This window comes from Neofelis nebulosa, chromosome 1, assembly GCF_028018385.1.
Source record: "Neofelis nebulosa isolate mNeoNeb1 chromosome 1, mNeoNeb1.pri, whole genome shotgun sequence".
NCBI classification, from domain to species: domain Eukaryota; kingdom Metazoa; phylum Chordata; class Mammalia; order Carnivora; family Felidae; genus Neofelis; species Neofelis nebulosa.
This window is the reverse complement of record NC_080782.1, coordinates 80,024,043-80,044,477: the sequence shown is the minus strand read 5'-3', so window position 1 is coordinate 80,044,477 and position 20,435 is coordinate 80,024,043. Positions and strand designations below refer to the sequence as shown.

The 20,435-nt window shown below is 36.5% G+C and overlaps 1 long non-coding RNA gene across 1 annotated transcript in view; it reads left to right on the top strand.

The window, feature by feature from the left end:
* Positions 1-12,926, top strand: part of LOC131509977 (uncharacterized) — a 76,218-nt gene extending 63,292 nt beyond the window's left edge. The window contains exons 4-5 of the long non-coding RNA XR_009260839.1: positions 9,700-9,737; positions 12,821-12,926. This is a non-coding gene — a long non-coding RNA (uncharacterized LOC131509977). The remainder of the gene's footprint in view (positions 1-9,699; positions 9,738-12,820) is intronic.
* Positions 12,927-20,435: the final 7,509 nt, after the last annotated feature.

Below are 20,435 nucleotides of genomic sequence, written 5' to 3'. Positions count from 1 at the left end.
GTGTGGGAGTGTGAGAATTATAGGAAACAATCAGATCCCCATGTTGAGCTGAAATCCTCACTGAGCTCTGCTGTGCTGTGACATCAGAGGAGGAAGAAGTACACTTTCTACAAATTGCAACAAGTCACCTGATCAGCACAATTCTCCCCTTTATAGCTGCTGCAATAGTTAGAAACCTAGGTGCATCATATACTTCAGGTCCCATAAAACCACTGTTGCCCCCTAAATAGCTCGGGATAGAGGGGGCTGCCTTTCACAGCCTATCAAAATCCATTTGGAAAGCCATCCCCTTCATTCATCATTTGTAAATACATACAGGCAGTCCTTTCTTTGCACATTTCCAATATACACCTTTCAGTTACCATGGCATAGCTAAATTGCTCTGATCCCTGACAACCTGGTTCACATTTCTATTACCACAGTACAATTAACTGTGAGTAATTTGTATAAAGTACAAATTTTGCAGCTAATTTTTTAGTCCACAAATCACTGCGTGAATAACAGAGGCATATCCTGATCAATGGTCAATCATGTCATTTCTTTCAAAATTTGTCAGTGATTGGTTGGTTACTGTCTATGTTATTCAATTCATGTACAGGCAGCAAAGCATATAGTTTTGCCTCTTTGCCTCCCAATGATATATCCACGTGAAATTTTATAATAATGGATAATTAAGAGAAGGACTTGGCCAATGAAGATGAAAGTACAGCAAAGAAATGAAAAATAATACTGCTGAAAATGAAATCTAATATTATGGAGTTATAGGAGAAATAGGTAGTGGTGGTAATCTTGATACTACCACTGATGGACATGCTCTAGGTGTGCAGTCAGAGGAGTTTAGGGAAGGCAAACGTATGGACATAAATGAGGAAAATGGTGACAAACAGGATGCAGGTGTCCCAGAGGAAATGCCCGATGTTGGCAAAACCCTTCATGTGAAAGGCACTCTCAGTGGTAATACCGCACATTGAAAGAACCAATGATTAAATGTTAGAAGCTGATCAAAATTTGCCAAGGCAACGAAAAGATGCCTTGAATACATCGTAAGTTATTTACAAGAAGAAGGCAAGCATTGTTCAAACAACTTTTGATGACTTTTTTATAAGGAAATAAAACATGGAATTCTCAATATCTGTAATATGTTACATTACAATGTACTAAATAAGCATTACTTTTGTTATTCTTTTTAATTTCATTATACAAGTACTTTTATATGTTTTAAGTTTATTTATTTATTTTGAGAGAGTAGAAGTGGGGAAGGAGCATAGAGAAAGAAGGAGAGAGATTGAATCCCACGCAGGCTCCTCATTGTCAGCGCAGAGCCCAGTGCGGGGCTCTAACTCACCAACCTTGAGATCATGACCTGAGCTGAAGTGGATGCTTAACTGATTAAGCCACTCAGGTGCCCCAATAGTACCTTTATAACAGATAGAGAATTTTCAATTTTTGGTAGAAATTTTTAAAGGTCATGGAACAACCTTACATTTTCTCATTCATTATGAGTATTACTTTGTATGGTTGCAATCAGCATGGCTGTTTTCATAGTCCTGCACTCCTGTTCAAAGCGAGAATTGCCTGTACTGAGAAACTCAGCATGAATCCATATTTCCTTCTCTGTCTATTCTATGGAGGTTGTAGCTTCTGTTTAAATGTATTTTGTCTTAGAAGCTTGTTTTTATTCCCCTGTGTTGTTCTCTAATGCTGGTAAGTGATTTCACATATAATAATTTTATGGGGATAATCTTGCTAGAATATAGAGCTTGTATATGCTACTCACTCAATTCCTTTCAAAATTTTCTCTTTTAGCTAAAAACTGTTTAATAGTGATTGTTTAACAATAGCAATAAAATTGGAAACTAACTCTCAAAAATTAGGACATTCAGGAAATAACATTTTGTTTCTGCAGTGAATTATGAACATCTATTTAAAAGAATCATGAAGAAGAACATTAAAATCATGTGAAAGAATTTTAGGAATATTTCACTAAGTGGGAAAATCAAGTGACAAAATCCTTTCCGACGTGATTCCACTTTTTGCAAAATATACATGTATGTGTATGCATGTATATACATGCTCATGCGTGTATATATGTACATAAATAATCATAATGAAGGATATTATCAAAATGTCAAGGGTAGTCATCTTTACATGGAAGGATTATAAGAATTTTTTTTCCTGTTCTCTGTGTTTTCTGATTTGTCTACAATGAGAATATAACACTTTTGCAGGTAGACTATTTCAAAAAAATTCTGCTCTTACCTCTACATTTTCTTAATATTATAGTAATTAAAATGAGCAATAAAGCAGACATTAAATTGTGTTTTTTAACTGTCTCAACCTTTCCTACTTGCTTCCTTCCTATCACAGAGCATTCCCTAATGAGTCAGGCAGCCCTGATTATGCTAACTCTGTAAAAATAATAATAATAATAAATAATAAATATATAATAACAAATAATAAATATATGTGTGCATATATATTACATATATGTATATATATTACATATATGTGTGTGTGTGTATATATGTATGTAATATATATATATAGAAAGATCAACTCTTCCAGTATCAGAGGTGAAGCATGTAGGAGTTTAAAAATATTCCAGGAGTCTCAAAATTCAAAAGGTCAAATTTTCTTGCTGCTAACTTTTTTTTTTTTAATTTTTTTTTCAACGTTTTTTATTTATTTTTGGGACAGAGAGAGACAGAGCATGAACGGGGGAGGGGCAGAGAGAGAGGGAGACACAGAATCGGAAACAGGCTCCAGGCTCCGAGCCATCAGCCCAGAGCCTGACGCGGGGCTCAAACCCACGGACCCCGAGATCGTGACCTGGCTGAAGTCGGACGCTTAACCGACTGCGCCACCCAGGCGCCCCTCTTGCTGCTAACTTTTAATGTGCCCTGTCCCAGGCATTGCCAAACCCAGGCATTGCTGATGGATTGAAGAAACCATCTGTACAGTGTAGATGGCACTGCCTGTGTCTGATTAGTTGCAAATGACAAAATCCACATGGTTAAATAAATCAGGAAAATGGTAACCAAGGCACAGATGTTTATAATCTTCCTGTGCAGTCCTATAAACACAATCTGTCAGGAAAACAATGCCTGCTGGACTGTTTCTCACATTCACACACCCAAGTAATTTTCTAAAAACTATTTATTGAGCATTTACTATGCGCCAAGTCCTATGCTTAACACTGAAGTTCATTTTCTCATTTAATCCTCATAAGACCTCTGAAAACAGGATACTCTTATTTTCACTTTATATATTTTATAGGAAATTACAGCTCAGAATGTTGGGTAACCCGTCCAGGGTCAGACACGAAACACATAATAATAAACACTTAATGAACAAGATTACAGGGTTTTATTGCAGGCTTGTGTGTCTGTTTATTTAGAACCATATTTGGTTTAAAAAAAAAAAAAACTTTTCCTCTGCAAACAACCAACAAAATATGACATGATAACTAGTTGTAAAACAAACAAGTGACTGGGTGTAAAAAATTGTATTCTAGAAAACCCCACGTATGTATATTTATTTGGTTCAATTCTTACATAATTGCCAATTGCTTATAAAAAGGCAACAGATTTTATTTAAAGCATAAAAATTTTAGCACTGTTTTTAAAAGCAGCTTTGGATACAATTTGACAAAACTGTAATGAAAAACACTAAGGGGACAATAAAATAACTTTTTAGTTTTACTAAGTAAGGAAAATTGCTTTGATGAGCTAAAAAGACTATTTTAATTAGAAATCATATGACAACAGCAAAATCACCCAAAACCATTTCTTTTAGACAATTCAGTGGATCTCCCACCTTTTCAAAAAAACAAAATTCTATCATGTTGATGATTCTTAGAGAAGACATTACTCCTATACTTCCGTAACTACTATATTCTTGCTGATTGTTGGTTCTCACTGCCAAAGCTCAAAGCCCTTTTTCTTCCACCTTGGCCTTCCATCTCTGACCTTTCAAGTCTCCCTGAAATCAAATTGCCAAATCCTGTTTTCTCCTTACAGAGCATCTCCTAATCCTTCTAATGTAATTTCAACTGACAGGACTGAGCTACAATGTTCAATAATATATCTGCAGATGAAAAGAAGGGTGGTCCGAGGGGTTCTCCAAGGAAGTTTCCAATTGGACAAACCAAAGCAGAGAAGGCCTATGCCTGTCCCCACCCCTGGGTGTGTGAGTCACAATTGCTAGCCATTTGCATCCATGACTTGTTCCTGGCCTCCCGTGTTGGGTGCTCAGGCTTCTCACTATTAGGGAACCAGATTATTTTTATTAGTAATGATATTCTCATTATGTGCCAGGCACCTTGCCAAGTGCTGTTATATGTCTTTATAGGACTTATCTAATTATACTATATATCTTTCTGCTTTCTGCATCCAGGGAGATTAGCTTATTCAGTGGCCTAAATCGTGATTAAGAACAAAAAAAGGACTTTGTTTTCATCTCTTCCTCATTGTTTCACCAGTAAACTTTTAACTGAACACCTGCTATGTGTTAAGAACTGCATTAAGTATAGATCTAATCTTTAGGAATAATGATGAAGCAGAAACATACAAATAAATACTATAATGTAAATATATTAAGAAATATATATATAATTCATATTCCAAAAATTCATCTTTTAAAAATGTACAACTCCACGATCTCGCGGTCTGTGAGTTCGAGCCCCGCGTCAGGCTCTGGGCTGATGGCTCGGAGCCTGGAGCCTGTTTCCGATTCTGTGTCTCCCTCTCTCTCTGCCCCTCCCCCGTTCATGCTCTGTCTCTCTCTGTCCCAAAAATAAATAAAAAACGTTGAAAAAAAAAAAATTTTTAAAAATGTACAACTCAGTGATTTTTGAGTTTATTCACAATGTGCAACCATCTAGTTCTAGAACATTTCATCATCCCCAAATTAAACTGTTATCTATTAGCAATCATTCTCCATCCCCTTGCCTCTGGAAACTACTAATCTACTTTCTGTCTCTATGGATTTGCTTATTATGGACATTTCAAATAAATGGAATAATATTTAAAAAAAGGAGAGAACGGAAAGGAAAGAAATATGTAGAAAGAAATCATATTTATGAAATGGGGATTGCCTGAGTAAATTAGTTAAAAGCATCTTCTACCTTTTTTAGCTTGCTCCTTTATTAGAGTTCTATAATGGGGTGGCCTACAAAAGAATTTTTATCACCTTGAGTCAGTCATCTTGCTACAGAGCCGTCTAGAAAGATCTGAATCACAAATATGTGCCAAATTACTCTCACATTCAGTCCAGTATTTAACACCCTGCCTCTCAGCTCTTTCTTTGGCCAACGTTAGCTGTCACTCACAGATAAATTATGTTTTTGACAAATAGTTATGGATATGTATACATGATCATGTACATAGGAAACAACAAGGAGAAAATTGTATATGAGTTATGATCCCATATTGAAACAAAAATAAAAACCCACTAGATAAACACATATATGCAAAGAAAAATATTAGGAAAAATGTGATACAGTATAGGATAATTGGATATTTTGTTTTTCTCTATATTGTGCATATCAATAAATATAACCATTTAGGAGTTTTATAATCAGAAAAAGTAAACATTTTTATACATATAAAACCAAAAGAAGAATGATATAAATGTCTGCTTGGTATAATATATCTCTCTCTAATTATTGTTTTATTGAGTTTACCAATGAAACAGTTTATGATTTTAAGTAGTATGTTTATATTATTTCAAATAATTTTTTTTAATCCAAAAGAAAACAAGAACAAATAGGTTTTCTTTAAGTAGAAGTTCCTAACTGTAAACAGATTCTATTCACTATCTTGTCATCAGACTTGAATTCACACAAAATGGTCTCTTACTAACTACCTATTAGAGAGGAAAAGAGGAGAAAGTTGACTGGCTACTCAGGTCCCTTTTTGAAGATTATCATTCCCTTCAAAGTTCTTCATCTTCCTTGAGGAGAAATTTAGCATACACACACACACACACACACACACACTAAGAATTTATATATTTTTTAAAAGTTCCTTTAAAATATAAAAAGTGCTGGAGCTAGTGATGAGAACAGGGAGTGACTAGAAATGGGCACATGAAACCTGTTTGGAGTGATGGAAATATTTTAGAACTTGATTGTTGTGATGGTCACATAACTCTATAAACTGAGTAATAATCATTTGTACTGTACACTTACAATAAGTGATTTTTATACCTCAATAAAGCTTACAAAATAAAAAATAAAAATGTATAATTGCATTAGATATAGGAAAAAATATTATAGCATAATAAAATGTTTAAGGAACCCTAAAAGCAATTAAGGAATCCAGATTGTATTGAAAGCCATATTAGACAGGCTCAGCTTCATGATTGGGAAGGCCCAGTGCAAAATAAAAATCCAGCACCATTGTTTAAAAATTATTAAGAATTTCAAGACGGCAACATTAAACCAAGTATTGGGCTCTTCTAAGTGCTAGGCCCTAGGGGACTGCTTAGATAACATGCCCCTGAAAACAGCTGTGAAGACTGGAGAAAACATAGGCTGAAACATGGAAAGGAGAAGAATTCTATGGAGTTTGAATGGTGCTCCAAATGAAGAGTAAATAGATCCAAAAAGTGGATAGGACTTGGTGGTGATCACCAGGATAGCTGGAGAAGACACATGTAGCAACATGGTAGGTCAGCCCCCTCTTCCACTTCTGCTTATGCTGAGCAATAGTTGAGAAATAAGAGAAACATTTATTTCTGGACTAAAGCATTGAATGCAGGAAACGGTTTGCAGAGGCAGAGGAAAGCCCCAGGTTCATGGTATTTACCAAGAGCAAGAGGAACTCACAAACTGAAGACATATTCCCTGCACTTCGCACCCTAAAGGCACAAACTAACCCTCTTATACGATAACTGGAGGGAAGTTGCTCTAATCAGAAACTTCGTACACAAATGGGAAAATAGGAAGTTTAAATACCAGTGTGAAATGAACAAGCAATAATCATAACATTTCCAAAAACCAAACAGTGAAAGGAAGAAACTCTGAAAACCGAAAAATGATAATCTGTGAAAAAATAGAAAACATTTAAAAATCAGCTTAATTTGGGGCACCTGGGTGGCTTGGTCGGTTAAGCATCCGACTTCAGCTCAGGTCATGATCTCACGGTCCGTGAGTTCGAGCCCTGCGTCGGACTCTGTGCTGACAGCTCAGAGCCTGGAGACACAGATTCTGTGTCTCCCTCTCTCTCTGACCCTCCTCCGTTCATGTTCTGTCTCTCTCTGTCTCAAAAATAAATAAACGTTAAAAAAAATTTTTTTAATTAAAAAAAAATAAAAATCAGCTTAATTAACCTTTGAAAATAAATGTCAGGGATGATCCTAGCTAAAAATATAAGCAAAATAGGTGTTGATGGAATAAAAACATTCATAGTTATTGTTTTCTAAAACCATAGACAATGGCTTACCTGTTCAGTCTATTCAAGGGATGTTTTGTGGGTGCCTGGGTGACTCAGTCAGTTGAGCATCAGACTCTGGTTTCCACTCAGGTCATGATCTCAGGATCTTGGGATTGAGCCCCACATCAGACTCCATGGAATCTGCTTGAGATTCTCTCTCTTTCTCTCTCTGTCTCTCTCATCCTCTGCCTCTCTCCCCTACTCATGTCTCTATCTCTAAAAAAAAAAAAAAAAAAAAAAGATAAAAAGATGTTTTGATGGATGTTTCTACTTTTAATATATTTTAATTTCTCAATCTTATCCTTTATAGTTAGTGATTTTTGCAGTTGTGTTTAAGAAATCTTTGATTCATCTATGGGGCACCTGGGTGGGTCAGTGGGTTGAACGTCAGACTCGATTTCAGCTCAGGTCATTATCTCAGGGTCGTGGGATAGAACCAGCCCCATGTGGGGCTCCGCACTGAGCTTGGAGCCTGCTTGAGATATCTCCTCTCTCCCTTTGCCCCTCTCTCCTGTTCGCTCTCTCTCTGTCTAAAATAAAGTAAAATAAATATTAAAAAAAAAAAAAACCAAAAGGTATCTTTGATTATCCTGAGGTCAAAAAGGTACTCCCATATGTTATCTTGTAAATGCCCTGTTTCTTGCCTTTCACTTTTATAATGACCATCCATCTGGAATTGCTTTGTGTGCTGAGTAGGGTGAGAAGAGGGGAGGTTGTCAAGTTCCTGCCCCCACTGCGTGCAGACACTGAATACACCCACACCATTAATTGAAAGAACTGTTCTTTCCCCACTGCTATGCAGTGCTGGCTGTATCACAGATCATCCACGTAGGAGTTTCCTCCTGGGTTTTCATTTATACTTTGTACAATATCGGTGTCTTAATTGTTCTAACTTCATATTAAAGCTTGATATTCAGTAGTTTGTATCTCTCAACTTTGTCATTCTTTTTTTTTTTTATTTTTTTTTAAAAATTTTTTTTTTTCAACGTTTTTTTATTTATTTTTGGGACAGAGAGAGACAGAGCATGAACGGGGGAGGGGCAGAGAGAGAGGGAGACACAGAATCGGAAACAGGCTCCAGGCTCCGAGCCATCAGCCCAGAGCCTGACGCGGGGCTCGAACTCACAGACTGCGAGATCGTGACCTGGCTGAAGTCGGACGCTTAACCGACTGCGCCACCCAGGCGCCCCTCAACTTTGTCATTCTTAAAAATTGTCTTGGCTCTTTTGGGCCCTCTGATTCTCCATATAAATTTTAGAATCAGCTGTTTCATTTCCACAAAGATAAAACACTGAGCTTTCGTGTGGAAAGGCGATGAATTTATAGATCCATTTAGGGAAAACTGATATCTTTAAAATGTTGAAACTTTTCATCAGTGAACATCCCTCCATTTATTTAAGTCTATGATTGTCTCAATAATGTTTTCTAGTTTTCTTTTTTGGGGATTTGCCTAAGTACTTGAAACTTTTGATGCTATTTATAAAGGGCGTTTAAATTGTTTTTTAATTTTTTTTTAATTTTATAGTCTTTGTTAGTTAGAAATAAAATTGGTTGTTTTTATACCGACCATATCTGTAGACTCCTGGGATTTCTACATGAAGAAATGTATCACCTACTAATAATGACAATTTTATTTATTATTTTCCAATCATACTTTCTTTTTTAAACCTTATGGCTCTGGCAAGAACTATAGTATGAAGTTGAATAGAAGTGGTGAGTGCAAGAATTCTTGTCTCATTTCTAATCCCAAAAGTTTTATAGGGTATGGCTAAGTCAACTTCAGTAAATTATATTATATGGCTTTCCAAAGTAGTTTTATGATTTTGTACTTCTAATGGCAGTGCAATATTTCCAGTGGGGATACTAAGCATCTATGTGTATTTAGACTTTTAATAGTCTGTTTTAATATTTCTCCATTCTCCCTTCCATTTTAAAATTCAGCCCCTGGAAGAAAAACAAAACTATTACAGAGATTTGCTTCTGAGCATAAAGTGAGAATGGAGAGGTTTGAGGAGAGGGGTGGGGTTGGACAGAAAGCAGAATCCAGAAGGAGGTATCTGGTTCACTCCATATTCTCCAATATTGTTACACTCTTTATATCTCTAATATATTCTTGTGTATTGTTTTTATTTCCAAGGAAAAGAAATTGGGAAAAAAGATAGAAAGGTAAAATAAAAATAGGACTTTAAATGAACAAACTTGAAAACATTAAAATTACTTAAGTGTATATGAGAAAAAATGCATTTTTATCTTTACTTGACAGGATCTTGGCTGATGACACAAAAAGAAAGCTAAGTGCAGGTATGTACTCCACAAATCCGGGTATAATTGCATCCTCCCACAGCCCTCCCAGTCTGAGGCTTTCCTTCACACCCCAGAGAGAGACTTGTGTCAGGATAAGATATGAGGACACATCTTCACAAACTTATACTTCATTTGAAGTTTTTTATTTTAGCTTTTCTACAAATTATTTGGATATTTAGATACAGGTTTTAGAACATTAAGTAAGTATATGGATCTGAATGTTTGTTGTTTTTTTTTTTAACTGATTTTCAGGGTGCCTGGGTGGCTCAGTTGGTTAAGTACATGACTTTTGGTTTTGGCTCAGGTCATGACCTCATGTTTCATGTGTTCGAGCCCCACATCAGGCTCTGGGCTGACAGCACAGAGCCTGCTTGGGATTCTCTCCTCCCTTTCTCTCTGCCCCTCCCTCACTCATGCACGCACGTGTGCATGCTCTTTCTCTTAAATAAATAAACTTAAAAAATAAAAAATATAAAAAATAAAAAACTGATTTTCTTCCCAACTAAAACTTCATAGTGATTTTTCACTCCTAAAAAAACCACATTTATATTTCTTTTCCTACATATTTTGAAAAATGAAACTAATGAGACTCTGGAAACCAGAGAGTATTTAATCTTGAAAACTACACGTAAACATAATTATATTCAGATCTCCTCCACATTTTTACCTGCTTTGAAGCTCTCTACCACAGCACAAACAATTTATTGGGGGATATTGGAGAGCTTATCGGCTGACATGCTGTTAATTCTTTTTGTCAGTATTGCTTTCATTAGTGCAACAGAAAGAAAATTGCATGATATTCCCCTTTCTAAGTTCAATTCTTATTACAAGTTTTGTGTACTTCTCTGTTCCTTGGCAAAAAAAATTTCTTTTAAAGAATGCCAAGTTCTTATGCGAACCTAAATGCAATGGTGATGAAAATAGCATTTGAGTGGGTTCTTAGACTCCTCATCTGAACAACTGGATAGAAGACTGGCCTTTAAGTGCAAGAGGACAGTGAGCATGTCCTTTAAATGTGGTCTTCTCTCTAAGCCATCCCTTTTTATGAAGAATGAGCTATTGAGCTATTGTTCGATTTCTAAATGACTCCATATTGTATAAAAACAGAGCATGTCATTTCATGCACACATTGAAGAGAGAACTCAACTGGGCAGCAGAAGACCTGGTTTTAATCTCTGTTGGTTTGTACGAATCAGCTAGATGATTTGGGGCAAGATGCAACTTCTTGAGGCCTGATGTCTCACCTGGAAGTGAGGCATTTGTATTTGATGATGACTAAAAGCCATTCCAGGTCTAACAATCTATGTAAGCTTAGGAAGAGAAAACTAGTCTCGTAATTTCTTAATAATGCAGCTTTAAGTTGTATTAGAGGGAGAAATAGGTGGTTATAAAATTTTTATTTATATTCAGAACTGAATCAAACAGGTAAGAACGTTGGAAAGTAGCAGTGATGCATTGTGATACCTTTTGTTGAAAGAAACCATTTGAGTGTGCTTCCCCTCCTCACTCCTGGGCTTCCTACACAGCTTTCAGTTTCTAGAAATAAGGGGAAGAACACAGTATTTAGCAACTGATTTCAGACTGGGCCTGGAAAACCCTAGAATTCTATGTAGCCCTTCGGAGAGATTGCAAACATTTGATCTGAATTTCACTTTTCAAAGTAAACATTATATATTTTATATACAAACATGTATATCTTTATTTTACAGTGTTTGCTTATTTAACAAATATTCATGGAGTGCATATTATATGTCGGGAAGAGTCCTCAAGTCTCAGAATTCAGGAATGAACAGAAACAGTCAAAAATCCTTGCCCTCCATTAAATTTATATTCCAGTCATGGTAGAAAAAAAAAATTAAAAAAGAAACAAAAAAGGTAAATTATATAACATACTAATATTGTATAAGGGTAACAAAGGAAAATTAAGCAGGAGCTACAGAATCAATCAGGAGATTAGAATACATCTGTCTGAGAAGACGTGGTTTAATAAAGACTTCAAGGGAGTGGAGAGGCAGCCAGATGATAGCAGATGTGAAGGCCCTAAGACTGGAGGGAAATCGAAAGAGAAGTAGCCAGAGGAACAGAGGCCTGTAGGCCATCACAGATCTCTGGCTTTTAACACAATGGAAAACTTTAAACCCTTGATCAGTGCTATGTGGTCCAGTACTTTTATGTGAAGCTCATTTGTATTCTCTTCATGCACATTGGAATATGGTACTGAACAAGAATATTTTATTTCTAACCTAACTTGTTCAAAATCAGGCCTGTACCAGTCCACTCGAACAAAAACTATATACATTTTTATGACAACAAATGTGGTTAAAGTTAAATTACATGCCAGGCAAGACTTAGGTACATCTGTTTATGTCACTTTTCCAACAACAAGCAAATCCATAACATATTGGTAATGTTAAATTGTGATTAGCTCTAACCATCACTTTAGGTTTAAATGACTTCTAATCAGACTTCTACTTATTGATTAAGAATACAAGCAATTTTTAAATATTGTTGTTCCATGCAACTCAAAATTTTAAAAATTCCATTTACATCCTCTCAGGCTTCCAGAGAAGGTTATTAAAAACACCTTAAGGGGCACCTGGGTGGCTCAGTCAGTTAAGCATCCTACTTCAGCTCAGATCATGATCTCACTGTCCCTGACTTCAAGTCCTGGGTCGGGCTCTGTGCTGACAGCTCAGAGCCTGGAGCCTGCTTCAGATTCTGTCTCCCTCTCTCTCTGCCCCTCCCCCTACTCATTCTCTCTCTCTCTCTCTCTCTCTCTCAAAAATAAATAAACATTAAAAAAAATCTTGAGACTTCACAATAAGCTGCTATGTTTTACAAAATTGGTATTTTTTTCTACTGAACAATCAAACAGAATCCAACTGTAAGTGGGGTGTTGAAACTTACATGACTGCAAATACCATCCAGAGACCCCAATATCAAGTCATTACATTCATTAAAACAGGCTCATAGATCTCACAAACTGAATTAATAATAAGCAAATGCTATACATTTGAAATTACAAAATAAATTTATGTTAGTAAAATTGCCCCTTTGGTTAATCTATGTAATTTTTACAGAGTTGGTCCCTAGTGAGAAACGGATGGAAGGTGATTCTGTAGAAATTGCAAGTGCAAGCAAGTAAGAGAGTGTATTCTCTTCTTTTAAGTCTTCATTATTCACCACCACCCCCCCATTGTAAGTAGAAAAATGAGTTTTGCATTTACGTGTGTGTGTGTGTGTGTGTGTGTATCTCCATCCTTGATGAAGCCATTCATGCTAAATCATTTGGTGAAAGTTTGCCGGAAAACAGAATATTCTTATTATTTATATGATACCAAAGAATTACCTCATAAGTTAGTTAATTTCTGAAAGGATAAAGAGTGCCTTTGTGAAAGAGAGCTTTCATAAACTACTTTAGCCAGGTGATTAAGTTTAGTGTTTGTGGCTCCAGAGATGATGAAATGGGAAGTACACAATGCCACCTATGTAGTATTGTCAACATTTCTAGAATCTAATCATGAGGAAACAGCCAGTAAAATCCAAACTGTGAGACATTCAAAGATAACTGGACTACACTCTTCAACATGTTTCTGTCATAAAAGACAAAAATTGTTTCCAAATTAAGGAAGACTGAAAACATATCACAACTAAATGTAAAACATGAACCTTGATTGGATTTTTTAAAAAACTATGAAGGATATTTAAAGAACAATTAAAATTTTTAATATGTGCTATTAGATATTATTGTATATTATACCACTTTTTAAATTCTTGAGAGTGAAAATGGCATTGTGATAACGTAGGAAAATGTCTTTATTCTTGGGTAGTAAACATTGAGGTATTTAGAGAAGTAACATGATGTTATACTTTATTTTCAAGTGGCTCTGGGTGGCTGAGTCGGTTAAGTGTCCAACTTTGGGTCAGGTGATGATATCACGGTTTGTGAGTTCGAGTCCTGTGTCAGGCTCTGTGCTGAAAGCTTGGAGCCTGGAGCCTGGTTTAGATTCTGTGTCTCCCCCACTCACATTCTCTCTCAAAAATAAACATTAAAAAAAATTTTAAATCAAGTGGCTAAAAGGAAAAAAAGAAACTGGAAAGGATATATATTTACATAGATAGATACATAGATACATAGATAGAAGGTAGATAGATAATAAAGAGCACACAAATGTTATAAAATTTAACCATTTGTGAATATAAGTGAATGTATTTATTTATGTGTATTTACATATGAGTGTATGTGTATGTGGGTGTTCATTGTGTTATTCTTTCAACATTTCTTCAGGCTTGCAATTTTTCAAAACAAAAGGTTGGGAACAACATAGTCTGAATAATTCTGACCTCAGAGTCACTTCCCACATCAGGGGAATGTTTGCCCACACTGGTCACCAAATGAGACTAATTAACAGCAATGATTAGGCAAGAATGCCTAAGTCACACCGTAGAAGGGCTGTAGACTCAATAGCTTTGTCCAACTTCAGTCTAGCTCATTTTCTTGCCTTAATTCACTTAAAAAAAAAATGCCTGGCAAAAATGTAAACTTCTCTATCCAAACCCAAGAAAGAGCTTCAGAGCACATGGGATTTAGCACCAAAGGAATTATGAAGTGATATTTGCTCAGATTTTTTATGTTTATTTACTCACCCTAAGAAAAATATCTGCCTTTTGTAACAGGATTCAGAGGAGGGCATGGCTGATCCTGCAAATTTCATTGTGGGGAATATCAGGGGAAAACAAATATACATTTTGGAATCCTAAATCATGGCCTCCAGGAAACATAGGCCCTTTGCTTTCTATCCTGGAGATTCTGCTCTCAAGGTTTAAGAAAAATGTTGTGCAGGTCCTAACTGCCCAGAGTTCATCATAAAGGGAGCATCTGTATTTACAATAGGACTCTGGCTTTCAATTCTAATCTGCCCTTCAGTGCCTGATCTACACGAAGCGTCCTGGGCTCACAGGCAGCATTCTAGCTAGCCTGTTAGTATTCAAAGGGTCATGAACTACAGCCATACCAGAAACCAAATGGAATCGGCAGTCACCTCAACTGTCATTTGTAAGGCTGAGATAAACAATGAAACTATTGAATAATAGAAAAAGGTCTTTCTTCCTCTCACTGGTGAAACAAATCTTAAAATATGAAGATCAAGGATTGCTAGAGATAAGAGACACCAAAGAACTGAAACCTCTTAACAGCAGGTGGTATCAGTGGGGTCTGTCTTTTGAAAAATGTGTCAGGTCCTTTTGGGACTATGTAAAACACTTCTGGTTCCTATGGTGACACTGATAATACTTTGTCAATCATTGTGATATCGAGATCTACATTAAGCAGTTTAAAAAGCACCTTGAAATGCCTGAAGGTTAAATTAGTTTCTCCTCTAAATTGCTTGGTGTCAATTGTAGTTGTGATCATTGGAGGAGATATACTCAGTTGGTGAGAAATACTGACCAATGTGTCTTACCTCTTATAAAGCTCTGGAAGAGACAAAGCCATAAACTGTGAGTCCCTTCACAACAGCCCCAGACGCTAATAAAAGTAGTGTCTCCAGAGTGAAAGAGACTAAGTAATTCATTAGTCTTCGGGCTGTGCCCAGACCCTCACTTAAGGAACCCCATTCACTGCAGTATTTCCCCTTCTAAATATTCTAAAGGATAGCGGGTTATTTGCCTGGCTCTTCCTTAATTCATTTGTTTCTTAGGAAAGGGCATTCTGTAACAAACTTTTGTGGAAATATTGCCACAATTTCAAGCAAGACTCCTGCCACTGCCCCACATCAGAAACTTTTTTTGTGGGGTTCGATTAACCATTAACCACAAATCTTCCACAAACCTGGAAAAGATGCACTTTCTGTTCTTTCTCTTTTACTGCCTTTGCACTTCTTAATTCTATTAACAGTAAATAGAATTTTGCCAAGTTGTGAAGCAAAAAACTGAATTTCCAAGTATACAGACATCCGGAGTTTTGTTAGGCGCATTCCTTCAAAATTCGAGATTGGCCACTATTTAGTTTATGTACCACACTCTGAACCTTTGCAGGCTTCTCTTTTCCAGCAGGGCTGGACTGACTGGAGGAGCCCTTTCTTCTAGTTCTGTCCCATTTCTCTTTAATGTGACATCAGTGTTCCAATGGCTTTGACTGTAACACAGGTATTCACCACAGGCCTCAGTGTTTACAGACTTGCTGTGTGACTTCAGTGTCACTTTTGAGAAGCTGTTTTCAATGAGATTGTGAATATCTGGCTATAAAACAGGTAATTATTCTTCAGAATAAGGAATAGGTTATTAGGTATTTAACACACTATCTGACCTACCCTGAAAAAAAATCATTTTAGTATACCATTAAAAATTTTCAGAAAAATAAAATAGTTCTACCACCAATACACTTCCAAAATAAAAAGAAAAACTCGGTTTCATTTGCACTATTAAATCAGAATTGTACCAAATCTTTTATGAGTATACTGTTTGTGATTTTAGTTTATAAAAGATAATAAACACATTTGTTCATTTTCAGTACATGAAGTTGACACAATGTTTTGCCTATTTTCATGTCATAATAATAGTAATAATAACTAATATTAACTGAGCACTTAAGGCCTGCTGTGATTCTTTTACTCCTATGATCTTTGTATTTATCTCATTAAGTAGAATCCATTACTGTTCCAATTATACAAATGAGGAAACTAAAGTCTTGTGAGGTGACCAAACAAAGATAACAGGAAAGCTGTTCTGACTGACTCTAGTTTCTGAGATCTTAATTGCCACACTGATAATGTGCCACAGCCACCCTTGTCCCTAACGTTCATGTTTTCTCACATTTCGTACAAGTTTACAGGGATGTTAGTCCACCTGGGGTACCATAACAAAATATCATAGACTGAGTAGCTTAAACAACATAAATTTATTTCTCACAGTCTTGGAGGCTGTGAAATCCAAGATCAGTGCCAGCAAGGTAGGTTTTCTTCTGAAGCCTTTTCTCTTGGTCTATAGGTGGTTGCCATTTTGCTCTGTGCTCATATGACCTCTTCGTTCTGCATTTACAGAGAGAGAGAGAGAGAGAGAGAGAGAGAGAGAGAGAGAGAGAGAAAAGAAAGAAAGAGAGTTCCAATGTCTCTTCTTATAAAGACACTGATTTTATCTAAACCTCTCAGACAAGAACCCCACCCTGATGACCTCATTTAACTATAATTACTTTCTTAGAGGTCCCATCTCCAAATACAGTCACAATGGAGGTTAAAGCTTCAACATATGACTTGGCAGGGGAGGACACAAACATTCAGTCTTTAATAAAAGGTAACTTAGTGTATTTCCAAAAGAAAATTATTCCAAGTTCATTAAAATGCTAACAAATAGGAACCTCTCAACTCTGAAATTTCCCCTTTAAAAAACCTGCAATATCACACGCACTGTAGACTTCATACGGACAGAAGATTAAAGAAGTGAAATTCTTCATTGTTCGCATCAGACTTAGCTAACTGGTTGAATGATAGGTGGCCCCTGAGAGGGGATTGTATCAAAGAACTAAAGCAAAAATTTAAGCAAAACAATGAAGCCCTGCCTGTGTCTTTGGGAAGACAACTTTGATCAGACTGGATAAATTCATCAGCCCCTAGTGGATACCTTCACTCTGCCTGGGCTATGTCCTACGTTCACGTAGTATGATAGAAAAAAAAAAAAATGCATAAATCTAATCACATGCTGTAATCTAGGCACACGTATATTTATACACTTAGAGATTAGCATACAAATTCCAAATAACAGAGTAAAAAATGATCAGTAGTGGCATTTTCTAGAAATGTAGTTTGTATTTTTTTTAATTACGCCTAATCATTGCATGATTTATGTGGAAAAACAAGTCTAAGAGTAAACATGTGCATTATGTACAGTTTGTTCATTCATAAAAAGGAAGATATCTAGACACAAAGCTTTGCAGCCTCTGTAAAAAACATGTGCTCTGTTAGAATCTCAATTGTCTGACATGGTTCAGATCCTACTCAACTCATTATGTTCACGGTCGATATTTTTCACCAGCACAATGAAGCATACCACAGTATTTGAAACCATAGCCTGTAAACATTACTGTTACACAGCCTTCTGCTCCCACAATGGTGAATCAAGATAAATGCTATGGATTTTCTTAAATGTATTCTTTCTACTTCATGCAGTAGCAGGCCAGTCAGGCAGATACACCTGTAAGCATCTATGCAACAAATCTAGAATATCTATTAGCAGCCACAATATCTATTAGCAGGTGCCAAATTAAGAGTATTCCACAAGAAACATTTTGTCCAGATGAATATAGTGGCAGCTTCCTGATCTCATAGAATTTCAGGGTGAGGGATAGCAAGTTGGCTGAAAGTGCAAATCATTTACCAAGCATGTAATTAAATAGATAGATGAAAGGTAGATGATATATGGATAGATAGATAGATAGATAGACCTTCTTATTAATCTACCAGACTTCCAATTCAATGGCACTTGGAAACCTTGTGTTTCATGTGTATGTGTCACAGGGAAAATTGGCTTAACTCTGAATTTATTTCCTTTTGGATACACACATTTTTTTTTCTTTCACTCTACTTCTGTACGTCACTACGGTGTTACCTGTGAACCAGATCAAAGTCAAGAAATATCATATTTAGAGGAATATAATTCACACATTTCTAGCCTGCTAATTCTTTCCTAGTCAGACTGACAAAGACTTTTCTCTTTGGAATAAATATGTTGGAATCAAATGCATTGCCAGAAAAGGGTGTTGTGCTTTGTTCTGTTTTAATTCCATTGCACATGGCTTGACTCTTGTTTGTCTTCCTGTCGGCCTCCTACACTTACCTTGGCATTTCTCCTAATCAGTGAGCAGGACTGCATAGGAATGTCAGCCTGCAAGTCAGTTTAGGTAAACCTGGCCACCTGCCTTCCTGCTAGGACTTTCTCACCAACCATCAGCTCATATTATCCACTGCCAACCAGACAGAAATAACCACAGGATTCTAAACTTGCCCTTCCTTTGGATGGGTCACTCTCCCTCTCCCCACCCCTTTCTGATGGCTCTTTGGGATTCTTCAGTCCTATAGTATCTTGCTCCTTTGGCAGAGGAATGTTTTCCATCACTAGACCATTGAAACTATGAATAATACTATTTTTCTATCTCCTAAAAACTACATTTCCTATAAAAATAAGATTCCCAAACTCTACCCAGATTCCACAGATTCTTACTATGCAGCATATTAATGGATATAAGACATAGTTCTGACTAATAGAGAAATTGTGCATAAGTAGTAACACTGTGACACAAGGCAAGTGGATTCTGAAAGGTAAAAAAGGTCCAAGTGTGATGGAGCACAGAACAAAAGGGGAGATTAATTATGAATAGGAGAATTACCACTATGGGGAGAAAAACAGCATATGAGCTAGTTCTTTAAAAGGATGCCTGGAGAACTGAGGGGGAAGGAGTGGGGAGTAAATTAAGAAGCTTTCAATTTAGACAAAAGAGAATGGGCAAGGCAGGGAAGAGGGAATTTTCAAAATGCATTTGTGAAATAATAAAGAATTACATTTTGCCTACACAAGCTAAAGCCTCCTATAGGCCAGATGGATTGGGTCTTAAATGCTATGCTCAGAATTCTTACTTTACCCCGTAGGGCCAGTGATTCCTAAAAACCGGTCATGGGCCGGTGGTGGTTTAAGTCTAAGTTTTCACCAGACTGGGGAGAAATGAAGAAAATAAAGACAATGTGTAAGTTGGTTTTTTTTTTTTTTAATGAAACAAAATGCATTCTGTTCAAAAGTCTTTCCTTTATTGTTGGATTGTATCTTTCCTACATTTGGAATCAAATGCAATTGCCTTTATGAAATGATGATAAGACTAGATGGCAGTTTGGTAGGAGGTTCTAATGTTCTTACTTGGCAAGATGAGAACTGACACTATTTTGGGATCCCTAATATATTTTTATTTTACTTGACCCATGTGATCCAAGATTTGGGGGCTACTTCCAAAGGTAATGTGGCTCCTGGGAAGGGAGATAATGTCATCAGAATTGTTCTTTAAGAACAATAATTGTGGAAGTAGTAACATTAAAAGAGAAAAGAAAGGGAAAAGAGAAAAAGGAAGGACAGAAGGCAATAAATTCTACAGCTCATGGTAGGATATAAGGAAAGTAGTTAGAAATCTATGGCAAGAAGCAATGAGGACCTAATCCAGGACATTGACATAGAGAATTGAAAGAAAGCAACAGATACAAGGGATAGACTCTACAAGACTGGCAATTGTTTAAAAGTACAAGCTAAGATTATATTTTGGGTCAAGAGGCTGAGCCACTGGGATTCCAACAGAGAGGTGGAAAAGAGCCAGCAGAGACTTGGAAGAGACTGAAGGTGTGACATGCTAGGCTGAGAAATTGGTCAAGCCTAGAGAAGTACACCTGGGAGTCATCTGCCTAAAAGTAAGAGTTGAGAAAGAATAAAGACAAGATGGTGGAAGAAAGAACTCTGAGTAGAGAACACCTCTACCACTTGATTTTCTTTCATTAGTTTAGGTCATCTGTTGAGAACAACCAAGGTTGAAATTTACCTTTTCTGGATGTACTCTGATCAGTGACCTTGGGTATTTGCTGTCTTCATTTTATTACTGGTCAACCTCTAATACTATCGTTTTGAAAAATCTCTTGTTTCTCCAGATCCTCTCTATTAGCACATTTC